General features: G+C 41.6%; 1 long non-coding RNA gene across 2 annotated transcripts in view; it reads left to right on the top strand.

Annotated features, from left to right (window-relative positions):
• Positions 1-20,231, top strand: part of LOC138365801 (uncharacterized) — a 266,841-nt gene that overhangs the window by 103,544 nt on the left and 143,066 nt on the right. The window lies entirely within an intron of this gene.

Here is a 20,231-nt window from a genome sequence, read left to right as displayed (position 1 = left end):
TTGGGGTTTAGGGGTAAGGGCGGTAGAGGTGGGTTTTTCTTGAACCCAGTTCCGGGTGGTCTGGTGAAATTGTTACTTGGGGAAGGTGTAGGTCTGGTTCTAACTCGGGAAAGTAGGGTTCAAGTACCAGTTGAAAGACCGGTTTTGGGCGGACCGGCTGGGAGAGGTCTGGTTCTGGGACCAGTTGGGGTAGGTCTGGTTCTTGTGGCAACTAGGAGAAGTCTGATTCTTGTGCCAGCTAGGAGAGGTCTGGTTCTTGTACCAGCTAGGAGAGGTCTGGTTCTTGTGCCAGCTAGGAGAGGTCTGGTTCTTGTGCCAGCTAGGAGAGGTCTGGTTCTTGTACCAGCTAGGAGAGGTCTGGTTCTTGTGCCAGCTAGGAGAGGTCTGGTTCTTGTGCCAGCTAGGAGAGGTCTGGTTCTTGTGCCAGCTAGGAGAGGTCTGGTTCAAGTACCAGCTAGGAGAGGTCTGGTTCTTGTACCAGCTAGGAGAGGTCTGGTTCTTGTACCAGCTAGGAGAGGTCTGGTTCTTGTACCAGCTAGGAGAGGTCTGGTTCTTGTACCAGCTAGGAGAGGTCTGGTTCTTGTACCAGCTAGGGGAGGTCTGGTTCTTGTACCAGCTAGGGGAGGTCTGGTTCTTGTACCAGCTAGGAGAGGTCTGGTTCTTGTACCAGCTAGGGGACATCAGTGGACGATTCAATGCATTTGAACGACGACGAGTCCGGAGGGCCGAATGTAGGATACACCGGTAAATAGGCACCGGACTGTTCACGTTTCAACCCAATCATCGTCACTGTTGCCAAACCAATCAGCGACAAAACCATACCAATCAGGAACAGGATGATATGAAGGATATCATCTTCATCCTCCATACCATTCATCCGGTTCAAGGTGCGTTACATAGCCATATTTTGCCATTTATACTGCCATGCTGTAATTACGGGCCCGAGGATAGGTGTGTGTGACGGATCAATCACATCGAATTAAGGATGGTCTGCCATATCTGCAGGCTCGTATGTCATCAATTGGCCGATCAATGGCAAACGTTGCAATGTAAATGTTGATGTCCGGGGCACCAGTTTGGTCAGCATATCGTGTAAGTAGACATTATGTTCTTGCACAAGGTGCTGGTAGTGCACACTTCCTAGCAAGAGAGAAATGAACACCACGATCCACACTGCTATAATTTTCTCCAGAAAAGTCATGTTGTTTGAATTGGATTAACTTAATATACCAAACTTGATTATTTCAATATCTCGATCACCGTTTTTTAGATTTTGCAAACTCGATTATTTCTGTTTGCAAACCGCTATCCATTGGTTTCATATCGGAGATAAAAGTATTATAGTTAACTTGGAATTATTGTGGGTTCTGGGTGTTGTGGTGTTATGATTCTATAATACATATAAAATGACAACAATTTACTCAGTATTACACAGTGTATACAGGAGTATACACTGTATACAAGTGTATAAAGTGTGTATACAAGAGTATACAGTGTGTACACACGAGTGTATACACACTGAGAGAGTTGATAGTGTGTGTAGTGACTGTTACAGAAGTGTGTGTAGTGCCTGTTACTGTAGTGTGTGTAGTGACTGTTACAGTAGTGTGTGTAGTGACTGTTACAGTAGTGTGTAGTGACTGTTACAGTAGTGTGTAGTGACTGTTACAGTAGTGTGTGTAGTGACTGTTACTGTAGTGTGTGTAGTGACTGTTACAGTAGTGTGTGTAGTGACTGTTACAGTAGTGTGTAGTGACTGTTACAGTAGTGTGTGTAGTGACTGTTACTGTAGTGTGTGTAGTGACTGTTACTGTAGTGTGTAGTGACTGTTACAGTAGTGTGTGTAGTGACTGTTACAGTAGTGTGTGTAGTGACTGTTACTGTAGTGTGTGTAGTGACTGTTACTGTAGTGTGTAGTGACTGTTACAGTAGTGTGTAGTGACTGTTACAGAAGTGTGTGTAGTGACTGTTACTGTAGTGTGTGTAGTGACTGTTACTGTAGTGTGTAGTGACTGTTACAGTAGTGTGTGTAGTGACTGTTACTGTTGTGTGTGTAGTGACTGTTACAGTAGTGTGTGTAGTGACTGTTACTGTAGTGTGTGAAGTGACTGTTACTGTAGTGTGTGTAGTGACTGTTACAGTAGTGTGTGTAGTGACTGTTACAGTAGTGTGTGTAGTGACTGTTACAGTAGTGTGTGTAGTGACTGTTACAGTAGTGTGTGTAGTGACTGTTACTGTAGTGTGTGTAGTGACTGTTACAGTAGTGTGTGTAGTGACTGTTACAGTAGTGTGTGTAGTGACTGTTACAGTAGTGACTGTTACAGTAGTGTGTGTAGTGACTGTTACAGTAGTGTGTGTAGTGACTGTTACAGTAGTGTGTAGTGACTGTTACAGTAGTGTGTGTAGTGACTGTTACTGTTGTGTGTGTAGTGACTGTTACAGTAGTGTGTGTAGTGACTGTTACTGTAGTGACTGTTACTGTAGTGTGTGTAGTGACTGTTAAAGTAGTGTGTGTAGTGACTGTTACAGTAGTGTGTGTAGTGACTGTTACAGTAGTGTGTGTAGTGACTGTTACAGTAGTGTGTGTAGTGACTGTTACTGTAGTGTGTGTAGTGACTGTTACAGTAGTGTGTGTAGTGACTGTTACAGTAGTGTGTGTAGTGACTGTTACAGTAGTGACTGTTACAGTAGTGTGTGTAGTGACTGTTACAGTAGTGTGTGTAGTGACTGTTACTGTAGTGTGTGTAGTGACTGTTACTGTAGTGTGTGTAGTGACTGTTACAGTAGTGTGTGTAGTGGCTGTTACAGTAGTATGTGTGTAGTGACTGTTAAAGTAGTGTGTGTAGTGACTGTTACAGTAGTGTGTGTAGTGACTGTTACAGTAGTGTGTATAGTGACTGTTACTGTAGTGTGTGTAGTGACTGTTACAGTAGTGTGTGTAGTGACTGTTACTGTAGTGTGTGTAGTGACTGTTACTGTAGTGTGTGTAGTGACTGTTACAGTAGTGTAGTGACTGTTACTGTAGTGTGTGTAGTGACTGTTACTGTAGTGTGTGTAGTGACTGTTACAGAAGTGTGTAGTGACTGTTATAGTAGTGTGTATAGTGACTGTTACTGTACTGTGTGTAGTGACTGTTACTGTAGTTGTGTAGTGACTGTTACAGTAGTGTGTGTAGTGACTGTTACTGTAGTGTGTAGTGACTGTTACAGTAGTGTGTGTAGTGACTGTTACAGTAGTGTGTGTAGTGACTGTTACAGTAGTGTGTGTAGTGACTGTTACAGTAGTGTGTGTAGTGACTGTTACTGTAGTGTGTGTAGTGACTGTTACAGTAGTGTGTGTAGTGACTGTTACTGTAGTGTGTGTAGTGACTGTTACAGTAGTGTGTGTAGTGACTGTTACAGTAGTGTGTGTAGTGACTGTTACTGTAGTGTGTGTAGTGACTGTTACAGTAGTGTGTGTAGTGATACTGTAGTGTGTGTAGTGACTGTTACAGTAGTGTGTGTAGTGACTGTTACTGTAGTGTGTAGTGACTGTTACAGTAGTGTGTGTAGTGACTGTTACAGTACTGTGTAGTGACTGTTACAGTAGTGTGTGTAGTGACTGTTACAGTAGTGTGTGTAGTGACTGTTACAGTACTGTGTAGTGACTGTTACAGTACTGTGTAGTGACTGTTACAGTAGTGTGTGTAGTGACTGTTACTGTAGTGTGTGTAGTGACTGTTACTGTAGTGTGTGTAGTGACTATTACAGTAGTGTGTGTAGTGACTGTTACAGTAGTGTGTGTAGTGACTGTTACAGTAGTGTGTGTAGTGACTGTTACAGTAGTGTGTGTAGTGAATGTTACAGTACTGTGTAGTGACTGTTACAGTAGTGTGTGTAGTGACTGTTTGTGTAGTGTATGTAGTGACTGTTACAGTAGAGTGTAGTGACTGTTATAGTAGTGTGTATAGTGACTGTTACTGTAGTGTGTGTAGTGACTGTTACTGTAGTGTGTAGTGACTGTTACTGTAGTGTGTGTAGTGACTGTTACAGTAGTGTGTGTAGTGACTGTTACTGTAGTGTGTAGTGACTGTTACTGTAGTGTGTGTAGTGACTGTTACTGTAGTGTGTAGTGACTGTTACTGTAGAGTGTGTAGTGACTGTTACAGTAGTGTGTGTAGTGACTGTTACTGTAGTGTATGTAGTGACAGTTACTGTAGTGTGTGTAGTGACTGTTACTGTAGTGTGTGTAGTGACTGTTACTGTAGTGTGTGTAGTGACTGTTACTGTAGTGTGTAGTGACTGTTACAGTAGTGTGTGTAGTGACTGTTACTATAGTGTGTGTAGTGACTGTTACTGTAGTGTGTGTAGTGACTGTTACTGTAGTGTGTGTAGTGACTGTTACAGTAGTGTATATAGTGACTGTTACTGTAGTGTGTGTAGTGACTGTTACAGTAGTGTGTGTAGTGACTGTTACTGTAGTGTATGTAGTGACAGTTACTGTAGTGTGTGTAGTGACTGTTACTGTAGTGTGTGTAGTGACTGTTACTGTAGTGTGTGTAGTGACTGTTACAGTAGTGTGTGTGTAGTGACTGTTACAGTAGTGTGTGTAGTGACTGTCACAGTAGTGTGTGTAGTGACTGTTACAGTAGTGTGTGTAGTGACTGTTACAGTAGTGTATGTAGTGACTGTTACTGTAGTGTGTGTAGTGACTGTTACTGTAGTGTGTGTAGTGACTGTTACAGTAGTGTGTGTAGTGACTGTTACTGTAGTGTATGTAGTGACAGTTACTGTAGTGTGTGTAGTGACTGTTACTGTAGTGTGTGTAGTGACTGTTACTGTAGTGTGTGTAGTGACTGTTACAGTAGTGTGTGTAGTGACTGTTACAGTAGTGTGTGTAGTGACTGTCACAGTAGTGTGTGTAGTGACTGTTACAGTAGTGTGTGTAGTGACTGTTACAGTAGTGTATGTAGTGACTGTTACTGTAGTGTGTGTAGTGACTGTTACTGTAGTGTGTGTAGTGACTGTTACAGTAGTGTATGTAGTGACTGTTACTGTAGTGTGTGTAGTGACTGTTACTGTAGTGTGTGTAGTGACTGTTACTGTAGTGTGTGTAGTGACTGTTACTGTAGTGTGTAGTGACTGTTACAGTAGTGTGTGTAGTGACTGTTACTATAGTGTGTGTAGTGACTGTTACTGTAGTGTGTGTAGTGACTGTTACTGTAGTGTGTGTAGTGACTGTTACAGTAGTGTGTGTAGTGACTGTTACTGTAGTGTGCGTAGTGACTGTTACAGTAGTGTATGTAGTGACTGTTAGTGTAGTGTGTCTAGTGACTGTTACTGTAGTGTATGTAGTGACAGTTACTGTAGTGTGTGTAGTGACTGTTACTGTAGTGTGTGTAGTGACTGTTACTGTAGTGTGTGTAGTGACTGTTACTGTAGTGTGTAGTGACTGTTACAGTAGTGTGTGTAGTGACTGTTACTGTAGTGTGTGTAGTGACTGTTACTGTAGTGTGTGTAGTGACTGTTACTGTAGAGTCTGTTATCTTGAGGTTACCTTAAGATGATTTCGGGGCTTTTTAGTGTCCCCGCGGCCCGGTCCTCGACCAGGCCTCCACCCCCAGGAAGCAGCCTGTGACAGCTGACTAACACCCAGGTACCTATTTACTGCTAGGTAACAGGCGTATAGGGTGAAAGAAACTCTGCCCATTGTTTCTCGCCGGCGCCTGGGATCGAACCCAGGACTGTAGTGACTGTTACAGTACTGTGTAGTGACTGTTATAGTACTGTGTGTAGTGACTGTTACTGTAGTGTGTGTAGTGACTGTTACAGTAGTGTGTGTAGTGACTGTTACTTTAGTGTGTGTATTGACTGTTACAGTAGTGTGTGTAGTGACTGTTACAGTAGTGTGTGTAGTGACTGTTACAGTAGTGTGTGTAGTGACTGTTACAGTAGTGTGTGTAGTGACTGTTACAGTAGTGTGTGTAGTGACTGTTACTGTAGTGTGTGTAGTGACTGTTACAATAGTGTGTGTAGTGACTGTTACAGTAGTGTGTGTAGTGACTGTTACAGTAGTGTGTGTAGTGACTGTTATTTTAGTGTGTGTAGTGACTGTTACAGTAATGTGTGTAGTGACTGTTACAGTTGTGTGTGTAGTGACTGTTACAATAGTGTGTGTAGTGACTGTTACAGTAGTGTGTGTAGTGACTGTTACAGTAGTGTGTGTAGTGACTGTTACAGTAGTGTGTGTAGTGACTTTTACTGTAGTGTGTGTAGTGACTGTTACAATAGTGTGTGTAGTGACTGTTACAGTAGTGTGTGTAGTGACTGTTACAGTAGTGTGTGTAGTGATGTTATAGTAGTGTGTGTAGTGGCTGTTACATTAGTGTGTGTAGTGACTGTTACAGTAGTGTGTGTAGTGACTGTTACTGTAGTGTGTGTAGTGACTGTTACAGTAGTGTGTGTAATGACTGTTACAGTAGTGTGTGTAGTGACTGTTACAGAAGTGTGTGTAGTGACTGTTACTGTAGTGTGTAGTGACTGTAACAGTAGTGTGTGTAGTGACTGTTACTGTAGTGTGTGTAGTGACCGTTACAGTAGTGTGTTTAGTGACTGTTACAGTACTGTGTAGTGACTGTTACTGTAGTGTGTGTAGTGACTGTTACTGTAGTGTGTGTAGTGACTGTTACTGTAGTGTGTGTAATGACTGTTACAGTAGTGTGTGTAGTGACTGTTACAGTAGTGTGTGTAGTGACTGTTACAGTAGAGTGTGTAGTGACTGTTACAGTAGTGTGTGTAGTGACTGTTACAGTAGTGTGTGTATAGACTGTTACTGTAGTGTGTGTAGTGACTGTTACAGTAGTGTGTGTAGTGACTGTTACTGTAGTGTGTAGTGACTGTTACAGTAGTGTGTGTAGTGACTGTTACTGTAGTGTGTGTAGTGACCGTTACAGTAGTGTGTGTAGTGACTGTTACAGTAGTGTGTGTGTAGTGACTGTTACTTTAGTGTGTGTAGTGACTGTTACAGTAGTGTGTGTAGTGACTGTTTCAGTAGTGTGTGTAGTGACTGTTACTGTAGTGTGTGTAGTGACTGTTACTGTAGTGTGTGTAGTGACTGTTACAGTACTGTGTAGTGACTGTTACTGTAGTGTGCAGTGACTGTTACAGTAGTGTGTGTAGTGACTGTTACTGTAGTGTTTGTAGTGACCGTTACAGTAGTGTGTGTAGTGAATGTTACAGTAGTGTGTGTAGTGACTGTTACTGTAGTGTGTGTAGTGACTGTTACTGTAGTGTGTGTAGTGACTGTTACAGTACTGTGTAGTGACTGTTACAGTACTATGTGTAGTGACTGTTACAGTAGTGTGTGTAGTGACTGTTACAGTAGTGTGTGTAGTGACTGTTACTGTAGTGTGTGTAGTGACTGTTACAATAGTGTGTGTAGTGACTGTTACAGTAGTGTGTGTAGTGACTGTTACAGTAGTGTGTGTAGTGACTGTTATTTTAGTGTGTGTAGTGACTGTTACAGTAATGTGTGTAGTGACTGTTACAGTTGTGTGTGTAGTGACTGTTACAATAGTGTGTGTAGTGACTGTTACAGTAGTGTGTGTAGTGACTGTTACAGTAGTGTGTGTAGTGACTGTTACAGTAGTGTGTGTAGTGACTGTTACTGTAGTGTGTGTAGTGACTGTTACAATAGTGTGTGTAGTGACTGTTACAGTAGTGTGTGTAGTGACTGTTACAGTAGTGTGTGTAGTGATGTTACAGTAGTGTGTGTAGTGGCTGTTACAGTAGTGTGTGTAGTGACTGTTACAGTAGTGTGTGTAGTGACTGTTACTGTAGTGTGTGTAGTGACTGTTACTGTAGTGTGTGTAGTGACTGTTACTGTAGTGTGTAGTGACTGTTACAGTAGTGTGTGTAGTGACTGTTACAGTAGTGTGTGTAGTGACTGTTACTGTAGTGTGTGTAGTGACTGTTACTGTAGTGTGTAGTGACTGTTACAGTAGTGTGTAGTGACTGTTACAGAAGTGTGTGTAGTGACTGTTACTGTAGTGTGTGTAGTGACTGTTACTGTAGTGTGTAGTGACTGTTACAGTAGTGTGTGTAGTGACTGTTACTGTTGTGTGTGTAGTGACTGTTACAGTAGTGTGTGTAGTGACTGTTACTGTAGTGTGTGAAGTGACTGTTACTGTAGTGTGTGTAGTGACTGTTACAGTAGTGTGTGTAGTGACTGTTACAGTAGTGTGTGTAGTGACTGTTACAGTAGTGTGTGTAGTGACTGTTACAGTAGTGTGTGTAGTGACTGTTACTGTAGTGTGTGTAGTGACTGTTACAGTAGTGTGTGTAGTGACTGTTACAGTAGTGTGTGTAGTGACTGTTACAGTAGTGACTGTTACAGTAGTGTGTGTAGTGACTGTTACAGTAGTGTGTGTAGTGACTGTTACAGTAGTGTGTAGTGACTGTTACAGTAGTGTGTGTAGTGACTGTTACTGTTATGTGTGTAGTGACTGTTACAGTAGTGTGTGTAGTGACTGTTACTGTAGTGACTGTTACTGTAGTGTGTGTAGTGACTGTTAAAGTAGTGTGTGTAGTGACTGTTACAGTAGTGTGTGTAGTGACTGTTACAGTAGTGACTGTTACAGTAGTGTGTGTAGTGACTGTTACAGTAGTGTGTGTAGTGACTGTTACTGTAGTGTGTGTAGTGACTGTTACTGTAGTGTGTGTAGTGACTGTTACAGTAGTGTGTGTAGTGGCTGTTACAGTAGTATGTGTGTAGTGACTGTTAAAGTAGTGTGTGTAGTGACTGTTACAGTAGTGTGTGTAGTGACTGTTACAGTAGTGTGTATAGTGACTGTTACTGTAGTGTGTGTAGTGACTGTTACAGTAGTGTGTGTAGTGACTGTTACTGTAGTGTGTGTAGTGACTGTTACTGTAGTGTGTGTAGTGACTGTTACAGTAGTGTAGTGACTGTTACTGTAGTGTGTGTAGTGACTGTTACTGTAGTGTGTGTAGTGACTGTTACAGAAGTGTGTAGTGACTGTTATAGTAGTGTGTATAGTGACTGTTACTGTACTGTGTGTAGTGACTGTTACTGTAGTTGTGTAGTGACTGTTACAGTAGTGTGTGTAGTGACTGTTACTGTAGTGTGTAGTGACTGTTACAGTAGTGTGTGTAGTGACTGTTACAGTAGTGTGTGTAGTGACTGTTACAGTAGTGTGTGTAGTGACTGTTACAGTAGTGTGTGTAGTGACTGTTACTGTAGTGTGTGTAGTGACTGTTACAGTAGTGTGTGTAGTGACTGTTACTGTAGTGTGTGTAGTGACTGTTACAGTAGTGTGTGTAGTGACTGTTACAGTAGTGTGTGTAGTGACTGTTACTGTAGTGTGTGTAGTGACTGTTACAGTAGTGTGTGTAGTGATACTGTAGTGTGTGTAGTGACTGTTACAGTAGTGTGTGTAGTGACTGTTACTGTAGTGTGTAGTGACTGTTACAGTAGTGTGTGTAGTGACTGTTACAGTACTGTGTAGTGACTGTTACAGTAGTGTGTGTAGTGACTGTTACAGTAGTGTGTGTAGTGACTGTTACAGTACTGTGTAGTGACTGTTACAGTACTGTGTAGTGACTGTTACAGTAGTGTGTGTAGTGACTGTTACTGTAGTGTGTGTAGTGACTGTTACTGTAGTGTGTGTAGTGACTATTACAGTAGTGTGTGTAGTGACTGTTACAGTAGTGTGTGTAGTGACTGTTACAGTAGTGTGTGTAGTGACTGTTACAGTAGTGTGTGTAGTGAATGTTACAGTACTGTGTAGTGACTGTTACAGTAGTGTGTGTAGTGACTGTTTGTGTAGTGTATGTAGTGACTGTTACAGTAGAGTGTAGTGACTGTTATAGTAGTGTGTATAGTGACTGTTACTGTAGTGTGTGTAGTGACTGTTACTGTAGTGTGTAGTGACTGTTACTGTAGTGTGTGTAGTGACTGTTACAGTAGTGTGTGTAGTGACTGTTACTGTAGTGTGTAGTGACTGTTACTGTAGTGTGTGTAGTGACTGTTACTGTAGTGTGTAGTGACTGTTACTGTAGAGTGTGTAGTGACTGTTACAGTAGTGTGTGTAGTGACTGTTACTGTAGTGTATGTAGTGACAGTTACTGTAGTGTGTGTAGTGACTGTTACTGTAGTGTGTGTAGTGACTGTTACAGTAGTGTATGTAGTGACTGTTACTGTAGTGTGTGTAGTGACTGTTACTGTAGTGTGTGTAGTGACTGTTACTGTAGTGTGTGTAGTGACTGTTACTGTAGTGTGTAGTGACTGTTACAGTAGTGTGTGTAGTGACTGTTACTATAGTGTGTGTAGTGACTGTTACTGTAGTGTGTGTAGTGACTGTTACTGTAGTGTGTGTAGTGACTGTTACAGTAGTGTATATAGTGACTGTTACTGTAGTGTGTGTAGTGACTGTTACAGTAGTGTGTGTAGTGACTGTTACTGTAGTGTATGTAGTGACAGTTACTGTAGTGTGTGTAGTGACTGTTACTGTAGTGTGTGTAGTGACTGTTACTGTAGTGTGTGTAGTGACTGTTACAGTAGTGTGTGTAGTGACTGTTACAGTAGTGTGTGTAGTGACTGTCACAGTAGTGTGTGTAGTGACTGTTACAGTAGTGTGTGTAGTGACTGTTACAGTAGTGTATGTAGTGACTGTTACTGTAGTGTGTGTAGTGACTGTTACTGTAGTGTGTGTAGTGACTGTTACAGTAGTGTATGTAGTGACTGTTACTGTAGTGTGTGTAGTGACTGTTACTGTAGTGTGTGTAGTGACTGTTACTGTAGTGTGTGTAGTGACTGTTACTGTAGTGTGTAGTGACTGTTACAGTAGTGTGTGTAGTGACTGTTACTATAGTGTGTGTAGTGACTGTTACTGTAGTGTGTGTAGTGACTGTTACTGTAGTGTGTGTAGTGACTGTTACAGTAGTGTGTGTAGTGACTGTTACTGTAGTGTGCGTAGTGACTGTTACAGTAGTGTATGTAGTGACTGTTACTGTAGTGTGTCTAGTGACTGTTACTGTAGTGTATGTAGTGACAGTTACTGTAGTGTGTGTAGTGACTGTTACTGTAGTGTGTGTAGTGACTGTTACTGTAGTGTGTGTAGTGACTGTTACTGTAGTGTGTAGTGACTGTTACAGTAGTGTGTGTAGTGACTGTTACTGTAGTGTGTGTAGTGACTGTTACTGTAGTGTGTGTAGTGACTGTTACTGTAGAGTCTGTTATCTTGAGGTTACCTTAAGATGATTTCGGGGCTTTTTAGTGTCCCCGCGGCCCGGTCCTCGACCAGGCCTCCACCCCCAGGAAGCAGCCTGTGACAGCTGACTAACACCCAGGTACCTATTTACTGCTAGGTAACAGGCGTATAGGGTGAAAGAAACTCTGCCCATTGTTTCTCGCCGGCGCCTGGGATCGAACCCAGGACTGTAGTGACTGTTACAGTACTGTGTAGTGACTGTTATAGTACTGTGTGTAGTGACTGTTACTGTAGTGTGTGTAGTGACTGTTACAGTAGTGTGTGTAGTGACTGTTACTTTAGTGTGTGTATTGACTGTTACAGTAGTGTGTGTAGTGACTGTTACAGTAGTGTGTGTAGTGACTGTTACAGTAGTGTGTGTAGTGACTGTTACAGTAGTGTGTGTAGTGACTGTTACAGTAGTGTGTGTAGTGACTGTTACTGTAGTGTGTGTAGTGACTGTTACAATAGTGTGTGTAGTGACTGTTACAGTAGTGTGTGTAGTGACTGTTACAGTAGTGTGTGTAGTGACTGTTATTTTAGTGTGTGTAGTGACTGTTACAGTAATGTGTGTAGTGACTGTTACAGTTGTGTGTGTAGTGACTGTTACAATAGTGTGTGTAGTGACTGTTACAGTAGTGTGTGTAGTGACTGTTACAGTAGTGTGTGTAGTGACTGTTACAGTAGTGTGTGTAGTGACTGTTACTGTAGTGTGTGTAGTGACTGTTACAATAGTGTGTGTAGTGACTGTTACAGTAGTGTGTGTAGTGACTGTTACAGTAGTGTGTGTAGTGATGTTATAGTAGTGTGTGTAGTGGCTGTTACATTAGTGTGTGTAGTGACTGTTACAGTAGTGTGTGTAGTGACTGTTACTGTAGTGTGTGTAGTGACTGTTACAGTAGTGTGTGTAATGACTGTTACAGTAGTGTGTGTAGTGACTGTTACAGAAGTGTGTGTAGTGACTGTTACTGTAGTGTGTAGTGACTGTAACAGTAGTGTGTGTAGTGACTGTTACTGTAGTGTGTGTAGTGACCGTTACAGTAGTGTGTTTAGTGACTGTTACAGTACTGTGTAGTGACTGTTACTGTAGTGTGTGTAGTGACTGTTACTGTAGTGTGTGTAGTGACTGTTACTGTAGTGTGTGTAATGACTGTTACAGTAGTGTGTGTAGTGACTGTTACAGTAGTGTGTGTAGTGACTGTTACAGTAGAGTGTGTAGTGACTGTTACAGTAGTGTGTGTAGTGACTGTTACAGTAGTGTGTGTATAGACTGTTACTGTAGTGTGTGTAGTGACTGTTACAGTAGTGTGTGTAGTGACTGTTACTGTAGTGTGTAGTGACTGTTACAGTAGTGTGTGTAGTGACTGTTACTGTAGTGTGTGTAGTGACCGTTACAGTAGTGTGTGTAGTGACTGTTACAGTAGTGTGTGTGTAGTGACTGTTACTTTAGTGTGTGTAGTGACTGTTACAGTAGTGTGTGTAGTGACTGTTTCAGTAGTGTGTGTAGTGACTGTTACTGTAGTGTGTGTAGTGACTGTTACTGTAGTGTGTGTAGTGACTGTTACAGTACTGTGTAGTGACTGTTACTGTAGTGTGCAGTGACTGTTACAGTAGTGTGTGTAGTGACTGTTACTGTAGTGTTTGTAGTGACCGTTACAGTAGTGTGTGTAGTGAATGTTACAGTAGTGTGTGTAGTGACTGTTACTGTAGTGTGTGTAGTGACTGTTACTGTAGTGTGTGTAGTGACTGTTACAGTACTGTGTAGTGACTGTTACAGTACTATGTGTAGTGACTGTTACAGTAGTGTGTGTAGTGACTGTTACAGTAGTGTGTGTAGTGACTGTTACTGTAGTGTGTGTAGTGACTGTTACAATAGTGTGTGTAGTGACTGTTACAGTAGTGTGTGTAGTGACTGTTACAGTAGTGTGTGTAGTGACTGTTATTTTAGTGTGTGTAGTGACTGTTACAGTAATGTGTGTAGTGACTGTTACAGTTGTGTGTGTAGTGACTGTTACAATAGTGTGTGTAGTGACTGTTACAGTAGTGTGTGTAGTGACTGTTACAGTAGTGTGTGTAGTGACTGTTACAGTAGTGTGTGTAGTGACTGTTACTGTAGTGTGTGTAGTGACTGTTACAATAGTGTGTGTAGTGACTGTTACAGTAGTGTGTGTAGTGACTGTTACAGTAGTGTGTGTAGTGATGTTACAGTAGTGTGTGTAGTGGCTGTTACAGTAGTGTGTGTAGTGACTGTTACAGTAGTGTGTGTAGTGACTGTTACTGTAGTGTGTGTAGTGACTGTTACAGTAGTGTGTGTAATGACTGTTACAGTAGTGTGTGTAGTGACTGTTACAGTAGTGTGTGTAGTGACTGTTACTGTAGTGTGTAGTGACTGTAACAGTAGTGTGTGTAGTGACTGTTACTGTAGTGTGTGTAGTGACCGTTACAGTAGTGTGTTTAGTGACTGTTACAGTACTGTGTAGTGACTGTTACTGTAGTGTGTGTAGTGACTGTTACTGTAGTGTGTGTAGTGACTGTTACTGTAGTGTGTGTAATGACTGTTACAGTAGTGTGTGTAGTGACTGTTACAGTAGTGTGTGTAGTGACTGTTACAGTAGAGTGTGTAGTGACTGTTACAGTAGTGTGTGTAGTGACTGTTACAGTAGTGTGTGTAGAGACTGTTACTGTAGTGTGTGTAGTGACTGTTACAGTAGTGTGTGTAGTGACTGTTACTGTAGTGTGTGTAGTGACTGTTACAATAGTGTGTGTAGTGACTGTTACAGTAGTGTGTGTAGTGACTGTTACAGTAGTGTGTGTAGTGATGTTACAGTAGTGTGTGTAGTGGCTGTTACAGTAGTGTGTGTAGTGACTGTTACAGTAGTGTGTGTAGTGACTGTTACTGTAGTGTGTGTAGTGACTGTTACAGTAGTGTGTGTAATGACTGTTACAGTAGTGTGTGTAGTGACTGTTACAGTAGTGTGTGTAGTGACTGTTACTGTAGTGTGTAGTGACTGTAACAGTAGTGTGTGTAGTGACTGTTACTGTAGTGTGTGTAGTGACCGTTACAGTAGTGTGTTTAGTGACTGTTACAGTACTGTGTAGTGACTGTTACTGTAGTGTGTGTAGTGACTGTTACTGTAGTGTGTGTAGTGACTGTTACTGTAGTGTGTGTAATGACTGTTACAGTAGTGTGTGTAGTGACTGTTACAGTAGTGTGTGTAGTGACTGTTACAGTAGAGTGTGTAGTGACTGTTACAGTAGTGTGTGTAGTGACTGTTACAGTAGTGTGTGTAGAGACTGTTACTGTAGTGTGTGTAGTGACTGTTACAGTAGTGTGTGTAGTGACTGTTACTGTAGTGTGTAGTGACTGTTACAGTAGTGTGTGTAGTGACTGTTACTGTAGTGTGTGTAGTGACCGTTACAGTAGTGTGTGTAGTGACTGTTACAGTAGTGTGTGTGTAGTGACTGTTACTTTAGTGTGTGTAGTGACTGTTACAGTAGTGTGTGTAGTGACTGTTTCAGTAGTGTGTGTAGTGAATGTTACAGTAGTGTGTGTAGTGACTGTTACTGTAGTGTGTGTAGTGACTGTTACTGTAGTGTGTGTAGTGACTGTTACAGTACTGTGTAGTGACTGTTCCAGTACTATGTGTAGTGACTGTTTCAGTAGTGTGTGTAGTGACTGTTACTCTAGTGTGTGTAGTGACTGTTACTGTAGTGTGTAGGGACTGTTACAGTAGTATGTGTTGTGACTGTTACTGTAGTGTGTAGTGACTATTACAGTAGTGTGTGTAGTGACTGTTACTGTAGTATGTGTAGTGACTGTTACTGTAGTGTGTGTAGTGACTGTTACAGTAGTGTGTGTGTAGTGACTGTTACTTTAGTGTGTGTAGTGACTGTTACAGTAGTGTGTGTAGTGACTGTTACAGTAGTGTGTAGTGACTGTTGCAGTAGTATATGTAGTGACTTACATTACTGTGTGTAGTAACTGTTACAGTAGTTTGTGTAGTGACTGTTACTTTAGTGTGTGTAGTGACTGTTACAGTAGTGTGTGTAGTGACTGTTACAGTAGTGTGTGTAGTGACTGTTACAGTAGTGTGTGTAGTGACTGTTACAGTAGTGTGTGTAGTGACTGTTACAGTAGTGTGTGTAGTGACTGTTACAATAGTGTGTGTAGTGACTGTTATTGTAGTGTGTGTAGAGACTGTTACAGTAGTGTGTGTAGTGAATGTTACAGTAGTGTGTGTAGTGACTGTTACAGTAGTGTGTGTAGTGACTGTAAGAGTAGTGTGTAGTGACTGTTACTGTAGTGTGTGTAGTGACAGTTACTGTAGTGTGTGTAGTGACTGGTACTGTAGTGTGTAGTGACTGTTACAGTAGTGTGTGTAGTGACTGTTACAGTAGTGTGTAGTGACTGTTACTGTAGTGTGTGTAGTGACTGTTACAGTAGTGTGTGTAGTGACTGTTACTGTAGTGTGTAGTGACTGTTACTGTAGTGTGCGTAGTGACTATTACTGTAGTGTGTATAGTGACTGTTAGTGTAGTGTGTGTAGTGACTGTTAGTGTAGTGTGTGTAGTGACTGTTACTGTAGTGTGTGTAGTGACAGTTACAGTAGTGTGTGTAGTGACTGTTACTGTAGTGTGTGTAGTAACTGTTACTGCAGTGTGTGTAGTGACTGTTACTGTAGTGTGTGTAGTGACTGTTACAGTAGTGTGTGTAGTCACTGTTACAGTAGTGTGTGTAGTGACTGTTACAGTAGTGTGTGTAGTGACTGTTACTGTAGTGTGTGTAGTGACTGTTACAATAGTGTGTGTAGTGACTGTTACAGTAGTGTGTGTAGTGACTGTTACTGTAGTGTGTGTAGTGACTGTTACAGTAGTGTGTGTAGTGACTGTTACTGTAGTGTGTGTAGTGACTGTTACAGTAGTGTGTGTAGTGACTGTTACAGTAGTGTGTAGTGACTGTTACAGTAGTGTGTAGTGACTGTTACAGTAGTGTGTGTAGTGACTGTTACTGTTGTGTGTGTAGTGACTTACAGTAGTGTGTGTAGTGACTGTTACTGTTGTGTGTGTAGTGACTGTTACAGTAGTGTGTGTAGTGACTGTTACTGTAGTGACTGTTACTGTAGTGTGTGTAGTGACTGTTAAAGTAGTGTGTGTAGTGACTGTTACAGTAGTGTGTAGTGACTGTTACAGTAGTGTGTGTAGTGACTGTTACTGTTGTGTGTGTAGTGACTGTTACAGTAGTGTGTGTAGTGACTGTTACTGTAGTGACTGTTACTGTAGTGTGTGTAGTGACTGTTAAAGTAGTGTGTGTAGTGACTGTTACAGTAGTGTGTGTAGTGACTGTTACAGTAGTGTGTGTAGTGACTGTTACAGTAGTGTGTGTAGTGACTGTTACTGTAGTGTGTGTAGTGACTGTTACAGTAGTGTGTGTAGTGACTGTTACAGTAGTGTGTGTAGTGACTGTTACAGTAGTGACTGTTACTGTAGTGTGTGTAGTGACTGTTACTGTAGTGTGTGTAGTGACTGTTACAGTAGTGTGTGTAGTGGCTGTTACAGTAGTATGTGTGTAGTGACTGTTAAAGTAGTGTGTGTAGTGACTGTTACAGTAGTGTGTGTAGTGACTGTTACAGTAGAGTGTATAGTGACTGTTACTGTAGTGTGTGTAGTGACTGTTACAGTAGTGTGTGTAGTGACTGTTACAGTAGTGTGTGTAGTGACTGTTACAGTAGTGTGTGTAGTGACTGTTACTTTACTGTGTGTAGTGACTGTTACTGTAGTTGTGTAGTGACTGTTACAGTATTGTGTGTAGTGACTGTTACTGTAGTGTGTAGTGACTGTTACAGTAGTGTGTGTAGTGACTGTTACAGTAGTGTGTGTAGTGACTGTTACAGTAGTGTGTGTAGTGACTGCTACAGTAGTGTGTGTAGTGACTGTTACTGTAGTGTGTGTAGTGACTGTTACAGTAGTGTGTGTAGTGACTGTTACTGTAGTGTGTGTAGTGACTGTTACAGTAGTGTGTGTAGTGACTGTTACAGTAGTGTGTGTAGTGACTGTTACTGTAGTTGTGTAGTGACTGTTACAGTAGTGTGTGTAGTGACTGTTACTGTAGTGTGTGTAGTGACTGTTACAGTAGTGTGTGTAGTGACTGTTACTGTAGTGTGTAGTGACTGTTACAGTAGTGTGTGTAGTGACTGTTACAGTACTGTGTAGTGACTGTTACAGTAGTGTGTGTAGTGACTGTTACAGTAGTGTGTGTAGTGACTGTTACAGTACTGTGTAGTGACTGTTACAGTACTGTGTAGTGAATGTTACAGTAGTGTGTGTAGTGACTGTTACTGTAGTGTGTGTAGTGACTGTTACTGTAGTGTGTGTAGTGACTATTACAGTAGTGTGTGTAGTGACTGTTACAGTAGTGTGTGTAGTGACTGTTACAGTAGTGTGTGTAGTGACTGTTACAGTAGTGTGTGTAGTGAATGTTACAGTACTGTGTAGTGACTGTTACAGTAGTGTGTGTAGTGACTGTTTGTGTAGTGTATGTAGTGACTGTTACAGTAGAGTGTAGTGACTGTTATAGTAGTGTGTATAGTGACTGTTACTGTAGTGTGTGTAGTGACTGTTACTGTAGTGTGTAGTGACTGTTACTGTAGTGTGTGTAGTGACTGTTACAGTAGAGTGTGTAGTGACTGTTACTGTAGTGTGTAGTGACTGTTACTGTAGTGTGTGTAGTGACTGTTACTGTAGTGTGTAGTGACTGTTACTGTAGTGTGTGTAGTGACTGTTACAGTAGTGTGTGTAGTGACTGTTACTGTAGTGTATGTAGTGACAGTTACTGTAGTGTGTGTAGTGACTGTTACTGTAGTGTGTGTAGTGACTGTTACTGTAGTGTGTGTAGTGACTGTTACTGTAGTGTGTAGTGACTGTTACAGTAGTGTGTGTAGTGACTGTTACTATAGTGTGTGTAGTGACTGTTACTGTAGTGTGTGTAGTGACTGTTACTGTAGTGTGTGTAGTGACTGTTACAGTAGTGTATATAGTGACTGTTACTGTAGTGTGTGTAGTGACTGTTACAGTAGTGTGTGTAGTGACTGTTACTGTAGTGTATGTAGTGACAGTTACTGTAGTGTGTGTAGTGACTGTTACTGTAGTGTGTGTAGTGACTGTTACTGTAGTGTGTGTAGTGACTGTTACAGTAGTGTGTGTAGTGACTGTTACAGAAGTGTGTGTAGTGACTTTTACTGTAGTGTGTAGTGACTGTAACAGTAGTGTGTGTAGTGACTGTTACTGTAGTGTGTGTAGTGACCGTTACAGTAGTGTGTTTAGTGACTGTTACAGTACTGTGTAGTGACTGTTACTGTAGTGTGTGTAGTGACTGTTACTGTAGTGTGTGTAGTGACTGTTACTGTAGTGTGTGTAATGACTGTTACAGTAGTGTGTGTAGTGACTGTTACAGTAGTGTGTGTAGTGACTGTTACAGTAGAGTGTGTAGTGACTGTTACAGTAGTGTGTGTAGTGACTGTTACAGTAGTGTGTGTAGTGACTGTTTCAGTAGTGTGTGTAGTGACTGTTACTGTAGTGTGTGTAGTGACTGTTACTGTAGTGTGTGTAGTGACTGTTACAGTACTGTGTAGTGACTGTTACTGTAGTGTGCAGTGACTGTTACAGTAGTGTGTGTAGTGACTGTAACTGTAGTGTTTGTAGTGACCGTTACAGTAGTGTGTGTAGTGAATGTTACAGTAGTGTGTGTAGTGACTGTTACTGTAGTGTGTGTAGTGACTGTTACTGTAGTGTGTGTAGTGACTGTTACAGTACTGTGTAGTGACTGTTACAGTACTATGTGTAGTGACTGTTACAGTAGTGTGTGTAGTGACTGTTACAGTAGTGTGTGTAGTGACTGTTACTGTAGTGTGTGTAGTGACTGTTACAATAGTGTGTGTAGTGACTGTTACAGTAGTGTGTGTAGTGACTGTTACAGTAGTGTGTGTAGTGACTGTTACAGTAGTGTGTGTAGTGACTGTTACTGTAGTGTGTGTAGTGACTGTTACAATAGTGTGTGTAGTGACTGTTACAGTAGTGTGTGTAGTGACTGTTACAGTAGTGTGTGTAGTGATGTTACAGTAGTGTGTGTAGTGGCTGTTACAGTAGTGTGTGTAGTGACTGTTACAGTAGTGTGTGTAGTGACTGTTACTGTAGTGTGTGTAGTGACTGTTACAGTAGTGTGTGTAATGACTGTTACAGTAGTGTGTGTAGTGACTGTTACAGTAGTGTGTGTAGTGACTGTTACTGTAGTGTGTAGTGACTGTAACACTAGTGTGTGTAGTGACTGTTACTGTAGTGTGTGTAGTGACCGTTACAGTAGTGTGTTTAGTGACTGTTACAGTACTGTGTAGTGACTGTTACTGTAGTGTGTGTAGTGACTGTTACTGTAGTGTGTGTAGTGACTGTTACTGTAGTGTGTGTAATGACTGTTACAGTAGTGTGTGTAGTGACTGTTACAGTAGTGTGTGTAGTGACTGTTACAGTAGAGTGTGTAGTGACTGTTACAGTAGTGTGTGTAGTGACTGTTACAGTAGTGTGTGTAGAGACTGTACTGTAGTGTGTGTAGTGGCTGTTACAGTAGTGTGTGTAGTGACTGTTACTGTAGTGTGTAGTGACTGTTACAGTAGTGTGTGTAGTGACTGTTACTGTAGTGTGTGTAGTGACCGTTACAGTAGTGTGTGTAGTGACTGTTACAGTAGTGTGTGTGTAGTGACTGTTACTTTAGTGTGTGTAGTGACTGTTACAGTAGTGTGTGTAGTGACTGTTTCAGTAGTGTGTGTAGTGACTGTTACTGTAGTGTGTGTCGTGACTGTTACTGTAGTGTGTGTAGTGACTGTTACAGTACTGTGTAGTGACTGTTACTGTAGTGTGCAGTGACTGTTACAGTAGTGTGTGTAGTGACTGTTACTGTAGTGTTTGTAGTGACCGTTACAGTAGTGTGTGTAGTGAT

Source organism: Procambarus clarkii, chromosome 18, assembly GCF_040958095.1.
Source record: "Procambarus clarkii isolate CNS0578487 chromosome 18, FALCON_Pclarkii_2.0, whole genome shotgun sequence".
NCBI lineage: Eukaryota > Metazoa > Arthropoda > Malacostraca > Decapoda > Cambaridae > Procambarus > Procambarus clarkii.
This window is presented reverse-complemented; position numbering and strand designations above follow the sequence as displayed.